The sequence below is a fragment of the Periplaneta americana genome, chromosome 14 (assembly GCF_040183065.1).
Source record: "Periplaneta americana isolate PAMFEO1 chromosome 14, P.americana_PAMFEO1_priV1, whole genome shotgun sequence".
NCBI classification, from domain to species: Eukaryota; Metazoa; Arthropoda; class Insecta; order Blattodea; family Blattidae; genus Periplaneta; species Periplaneta americana.
Window position 1 is genome coordinate 143,040,080 of NC_091130.1, and position 7,116 is coordinate 143,047,195.

At 33.3% G+C, this 7,116-nt stretch overlaps 1 long non-coding RNA gene across 1 annotated transcript; it reads right to left on the reverse strand.

Moving 5' to 3' along the window:
- Nucleotides 1-2,605: 2,605 nt before the first annotated feature.
- Nucleotides 2,606-4,321, reverse strand: LOC138712971 (uncharacterized). The gene is made up of 2 exons (XR_011335774.1): nucleotides 3,765-4,321; nucleotides 2,606-3,427 (listed from the first exon to the last, which is right to left on the reverse strand). It is a non-coding gene; the product is annotated as an uncharacterized lncRNA (long non-coding RNA).
- Nucleotides 4,322-7,116: the final 2,795 nt, after the last annotated feature.

Here is a 7,116-nt window from a genome sequence, read left to right on the forward strand (position 1 = left end):
ACTACTACTACTACTACTACTACTACTACTACTACTACTCTGTATTAAATGGCGTGTACCTACATTAAAACGAACAAATAATGAAGATTTCCTTTTAGTAAATGAAGTCAAATTAAATGTAATTTTTGCTGCATACTTTTAATTAGAGCTGTCGATTTAATCGATTAATCAAACCTAATTTCAAAGTTCGATTTACGGATCAAATGTGTTTTAATCGATTAATCGAATCTATTAAAAATTATCGTGTGTTGAAGGATACATAATTGCCTTGTGAAGTCTGTGCATCACAAAATTTGTATACAATTTGGTGCGGTAAACTCTTAAGTTGTGTTCAGAGAGTGTGCGTAATTGCTGGTTATTCAGAGGTCAGTGTATTCAGTGTTGTATATTTATTTTTATTTTATTGGGTTATTTTACGACGCTATATCAACATCTAGGTTATTTAGCATCTGAATGAAATGAAAGTGATAATGCCGGTGAAATGAGTCCGGGGTCCAGCACCGAAAGTTACCCAGCATTTGCTCAGTGTTGTATATTAATTGTGAACTTCAGTTACAAATATGGCTTATGAACCGTTACATGGAAAACTTGGTGAAAGTTTCGGATTTAAATTAAACGACTGTGGAAAGGTGACGGACAGAATAAAATAATGTTTTGTAAGAATTGCGGAAAAATACTTCTAAATAATACAATATATTGTATTCCTAAAAAAAATATATTTCATTATTATTTTAAACAGGTTCACCCTTTCCAATTAGCAACGTTAGTAAACGTAGACCCGCATTGTTGCTACTTCTAGTTTATCTTTTCAATCAACGTTGGAGCACCTAATAGTGAAGAATGTATCCTGTGTTAAAGAAACTGAAATAACGAATAAACTTGTGAATTGTTGTCAACATAATGACGTGTTTGGTTGGAGCAAAGAGATGTGACTGTAAATAAGTGTAAACTGAAAACTTTTTCTTTGTACTTATACATCACAATATCAATTACTTCTTAATACTTATTTGCGATATACATCAATGAAATTAAAAATATTTATGAAAAAGTGCGTCTTGCTTTCTAACAAGTGTAATTATTATGAAACGAGATTAGATGTTTTGATTTAAACTTTAAAATCGATTAAAATTCAAGTAACCTGTTGATAAATCGATCAGAGGCATCCGGTGAATCGATAATCATTTTTAATCGATCGACAGCTCTACTGTTTTGCGCAAGGCCCTACACTAGTGGCTGCGCAGACCATACGGGACAGGTCAAATCGTTGCTTACGAGATTACACAAGCTGGCGCATAGAGCTTGAAAAACGAGTCTGAAGTGGTTCCCTCGTAATGCCAATTCCGCCGCTCGGAGCGCTGTTCTGCCCTATATATTCATAGCAGAACACTTAAAAGACATTGACATTTGGGACATTTAAAGGACTCACCATTGCTTATTAAATGCTTCGTACAATATTTTATGGACAATAGACGTAATTTGCAAACTTCTACTCCTCAATTATATTACAATAAAAGGCTGTCATTCTTGATATTAAAACATATTACATATAAACTGAGGGACTGTCTGCTCTGTACTTCATTTCATACACCAAACATTTCCGGAAATAAATTAACTTGACATCTTACATATACGCACTATAGCCTACCCTTTTCACCTAATATTATTAATATTGTTATTAAATAAGATATTCCAACTAATTAAGGTACTGCATTATCTTTAATTTCCTTGAATTCATAATTAAGCATTTGCAAGAAGGCGTAACTTTTCCCTCTCTTTTAAAAAAAATACGAACGTCACAATAATTGAGAAGTATAATTATTACGCGATTTTTTCTTGCAGTGGTGAAAACATTTCTATAGGCCTACTGATTAATCTATTGAGCATAGTAATAGTAAACGCTGTAGTATTCTTTTCTGAAGCCAAGATTTTCGCAAGAACTGAAGTGCGACACATGTAAAGATGAGGAAATGTCCCTCTTTCTTTTGGGAAAACTTGTGAAGCACTACTGGACAATATTGCCAAAGATATTTCCAGTAAATACGAAGTGATTAGGAAACTTAATCAGAAGCCCCTAAATAGAAAGGTGCTGAAAGTGCAATAAACTGGGCCATTTCTTAATTAGATATAGAACACTGGAACTGACTATCTACAAGGACCCTCATGTTATAAATATTATGATTATTTCAGATTGTGATACAGTTATAAGCGTACATTCCTAAAACTTAAAAGTAACAACGAGGATGCCCTATCTTATAGGATAGTTTTAAACGTGTACATTTAACTTTTTTATGAATGATTTCCTGATCAAGATTTTCATTAACTATGTGCCAAACTTTTGAAGTGAAGAGTGCAGTAAGAAACTGTTGGACATCTGATCAGTATTTTAATCATGTGCTGGTTACAGTACATTAGATGTCTTCTTGAATATACCTGATGAGGTATGTATATGAAGTTTGTATCGTCAGTATTCAAGTAGCCTACTTATGTATGTAATTTTTATTATCTGTACAGAAAAAATTTAGCTTATGTGATAGTATGAAGTAATATCTCACGAAATAACAAGGAAGAGAAAGGTGCTTAAATTTAAATATTGAAAACAGGATGATAAGAAGAAAATAATTTTTACTTCCTTTCAATTATTAATGAAACCTGGCCACTCACCATTCGCAGTTGATTTCTATGGTTACAGGTCTATTCTTCATATTCTGTAGCTTTCAAATAATTTCTAAAATAAATATTACGCCTACTTAGCTCTTGTAAAACGAAATTTTCACTTTCACTTTCAACGGAACACTCACTTATATTCAGTTCTTGTATCTTGCAGTAAATTATCCATTTGTGATCATCTTTCCAATATAACCTCCCATTGAAATGACCACTTAAAATCATGAGCTAGAATTTATTATTTTAAAAACATTTCCACGTACATATTGTTATAATTGTTATGAACCGCAATACAAAAGACAACACTGTGAAATTGGATTAATTCACCAATATCAACATCAATACCGGTAGTATAAAATCACATATAGGCCTAGGCTATATTATTTCATTACTTTATGGTATTAATTAGAAGAATTAATTTTGAAGAATTTACAAATATGCTGAAATAATTTATGACACCTCTTATAGAAATGTAAAAATATGTATGTACATTTTGAAACAATGGGTATAGCACCACTTGAAAATGTTGAGCACTTTAACAGTAACTTGTAAATTGTTCCATCACGTTGTCTATAGTGTTCATTTGATGTAGCACTTTTAGAATGAACGTGGTTCACATACATAAGAAGAAATGACGATGGAATGAGTCGAAGACATATAGTTTTCTTTAATTTTTAGCAAATGATGAAGTTGAATATATACTGTTACTTCATATCCTAACGTAAGTAGAGTTGCCACCATAGATGTAACACCTCCGTAACATCTGAAATGAATATAAAATAAATTAATGTATTGGTAATGATACAAGAATAAAAAGAAATTAGGCTAGACATAACCTCACAAAATTACAAACACATGCTAAAACAAAACAAAAAAAAAAAAAACTTTACGTATCCGTATATAATAAAACTAGATATTCTAGATATAATTTGATTCACACGATAACCACCTCAGCCTATTTCGCAGGAGCCATTATTAGTTACCAGTTTGAGGTGCATTACCTAATCTCATACTAACCTTGTTAAGTTCTCTACTCTAATTCACTGATAATTACGTAACAATACACAGGTCTAAAATACAGACAAATACATATTAATTACCTAATAAGTACAGCATGAAGATAATTCATTACTTTTGTCGGTATTTTCTAAAAGAGAAAGGGAAAACAGTAACAACATTATCTTCAATGTTTACATCACGTCGTTCACATTTTCATTAGGCCTATATCAGTAATGCTTGGTAAGTGAAACAATGCATGAAATTATTTTACATTTCGGGTCACATCATTCGAGAGTCGGAAAATGCAATTCGCCACTTTTAACATAGCATTGCTTGTTATATGAGAGAACTTTGACATTTACCTTAACCTATAAAGATACGACCTGTTGGTACAGAGTTCTTCACATAGCAAAACACAGACAATTTTCGAATATAACTTAGCTGAACAAACTTCAAATAACACTGTAATATGCTTGGCATATTTGTAATATTCGTACTCAATGAGTAATGCACAATTAATCGAACTATTTTCATGATGCACAATGCTTTGTAATGGTACTCTTCATCATTTCATAGGGCAGGGAGGCGAACCTAGCGGCAGAAATTGTCATGACTCACAGAGACCTACTCTCGATCGTGCTATGCGCCAGCTTGTGTAATCTCGTAAGCAACGGGTCAAATAGAACGTTGCGCAAGACGCCATTACTGTGGCAGCTCAAGCTAGCAGGCTATTAAGTTTATAGCTACAAATATCACAAATATAAGTATCCGGGCCCTTAATAATACATCAAAATATGATAAACTGTGAAATTATTGTTTATCCTTACTATAATAAAATAATAAGTACACAATACGATTTATAAAACCAATATAACTGGATTGCATTGCGTCAATAAAGTTTCTTACGAAGGCCTGCCTACTGCACTTGAAGAAATAATGTACCTACAGTATATGCACTATAATTATATATTTTTTTTTCAAAACTAACAATCCTCTTGATATTCATATATTAAATACTATACAAGTGTTATTGTGACGAACAAAGTGACAATGAAAACGGACAGGAATGAAGAAAATGTAGACCTACTATTCATCCTAAAAAAAAGTAAAGAGACTTCATTATGTTGAGTGCTATTAATCAATCCACTAAATCTTACTTCAAAATGCATTAAATTGGAATCTCAATAATAATAATAATAATAATAATAATAATAATAATAATAATAATAATAATAATAATAATAATAATAATAATAATAATAATAATTTAGGGCTATTATATTAATTCATTATTATTATTATTATTATTATTATTATTATTATTATGAGATATTGTAGCTCTCTTTATTAAATCAAGCGTCAGATCTGAAAAATTTGCTGTTTACAATGTCATGCAAATTCTCGTTGATCAGGTTGTTTTTCCTTCAGTTTTTTAGTCAAGCTTCTGAAGTTTGATATTATAGTTGCATTTCTGTCACATCCTCTGATTGAGGTTCTGGCTGATATGTAGGCCTACATCTATTACCAGGCAGTACATCTCACTTGACGATATGTGTCAGAGGAAGAACAATTGTTTATATGCATCTGAAGTCTGACTAGTGTAATATGTAGCTAATCGGCGATGTATACAATGGAGGGGAAAATGAAGTGGCCACCCTACCCCATTATGTCCTGACCTAGCTGCCTTATAAGTGGAGCCGTCTTGCTATCACTTGTGATGTTCAGACCTGTCTTCGGACAGTTGACTAAACAACAATATGTCACATTTTCTTTTACAAGCCAGATTTTCATTTTTCAAACTCCTAATCTGTTCATTCTTTTTCTATAACTCATCTTTTCCATTAATTTCAATCTTTTCTTGGGACTGAGCATATAATTGTGTTCCGCACTAATAGTATCAGGGACGTGTGAACAATTCGCAATAGAAGTTACATTGTCTAGTTCTTAGACTCCAGTACTTTTCAGAATCCTCATAGGATGTTTTTCTACCTAAAAATATTATTATACCACGAAAAAAAGAAATTCTACTATATAGCCCATACTTTCAAATGATGAAGTTCAAGCCAATGGAAATTAGGTCTATATGAACTTAACTTGTTTCAACAATGAGTCTATCAGCATAAGATGTTCTGAAAAATTAAAGAGGAATGAAACTGCGTGACTTTCCTTTTTTCATATGATTTCCGAAAGCAATCTAATGTGAAATGTTCAGAATACAATTTATGTTGTGATAATTTGTTCTAATAAAATTATCTCTTCTAATGGCAGATAACCAATCGCAACAGCAGTTCTGCTTTTTTTTTTAGGGAGAAAACTAGAAATAACACACTTTAAAATAATGTTTCTATCATATTAAAAAAATAGCAGCAATATGTTTGCCGAAATAGTTTTAGTGTGAGCTAACAGAATAATTCAATCTATATAAAAGTGCTATTTATTGCCTGCATTAATTGCACCTTAAACTATTAGATGCATTTAAATATCGTTATTTACGCAAGAAAAGTGATGCTGTAGCCTTTCCTGAAGCGATTAGTGCAGTCATAAGCCTTACAAAAATGCATCATTATGATAGATTCATCAAATGCACACTGGATATACTCGCAGTCACTATCACAACTACCTGTTAAATGCCACACTTGCCACAATGATGTCGATGCGAATCGAAAAAATCGAAAAATCAAAGGAGAATTGGGAGGAAAATTTAAAAGGTACGCAAAACGCGTCCTTGCAAGTGGGTTGGGGGCTGTACAAAACTAAATATGTGAGCTCCAAGCCTGTTGGCCACTAGTCTCACTCCGGGTTACGCTGCTCCCCTGAAGGAGCTCTAGAAAATTTTGAAGGGGAAGCCGAAATTGGACGTAACCTCTTAGGTACCACATACGCGAGGGGGCTGACATTGATCAATTGATCACGGAACGGGGCGAGGAGGAGTTGGCTGGTGTTTGCCGTTAGAATGGCAAGAGGCCGTCATCTGTTGTTCGATGACAAAGCATGTGAAGGCCGTCGGAAGAAGCGCCGTGAAATCTAATCTGCAATTTGAGAGGTCCCTGTCCTTTCAATTTGCGACTTATTAAGTGACCTCGTATATTTAATAGACTATTTATATTATCTGAACTAGGGCATACATCGTTTATAATAAGGGTGGAATATGTATGGGGAAGGGCATATAGGTCCGTGGCCCATTTCTTATAGGGCTCATCCCGACATTTGTCTTACGCCTGAGGAAAACCACGGAATACCTTAGGCGAGATGAGTTGTCTCATGTATAAGAGACTAGCCAATTTGGCTATTATGTAGGAGGTGATTGTTGTCATGAGCCTTGTTGAATCGTCTCAATTTTGAGACAAGCCATTTGGCTATATGATGGCTCAATTACGAAGAGGGGGAGAGATGTAATTAGTTGATTAATTTAAGTAATTAGGGAGATTAATGGGGATATGAGTGCAGGTCCGT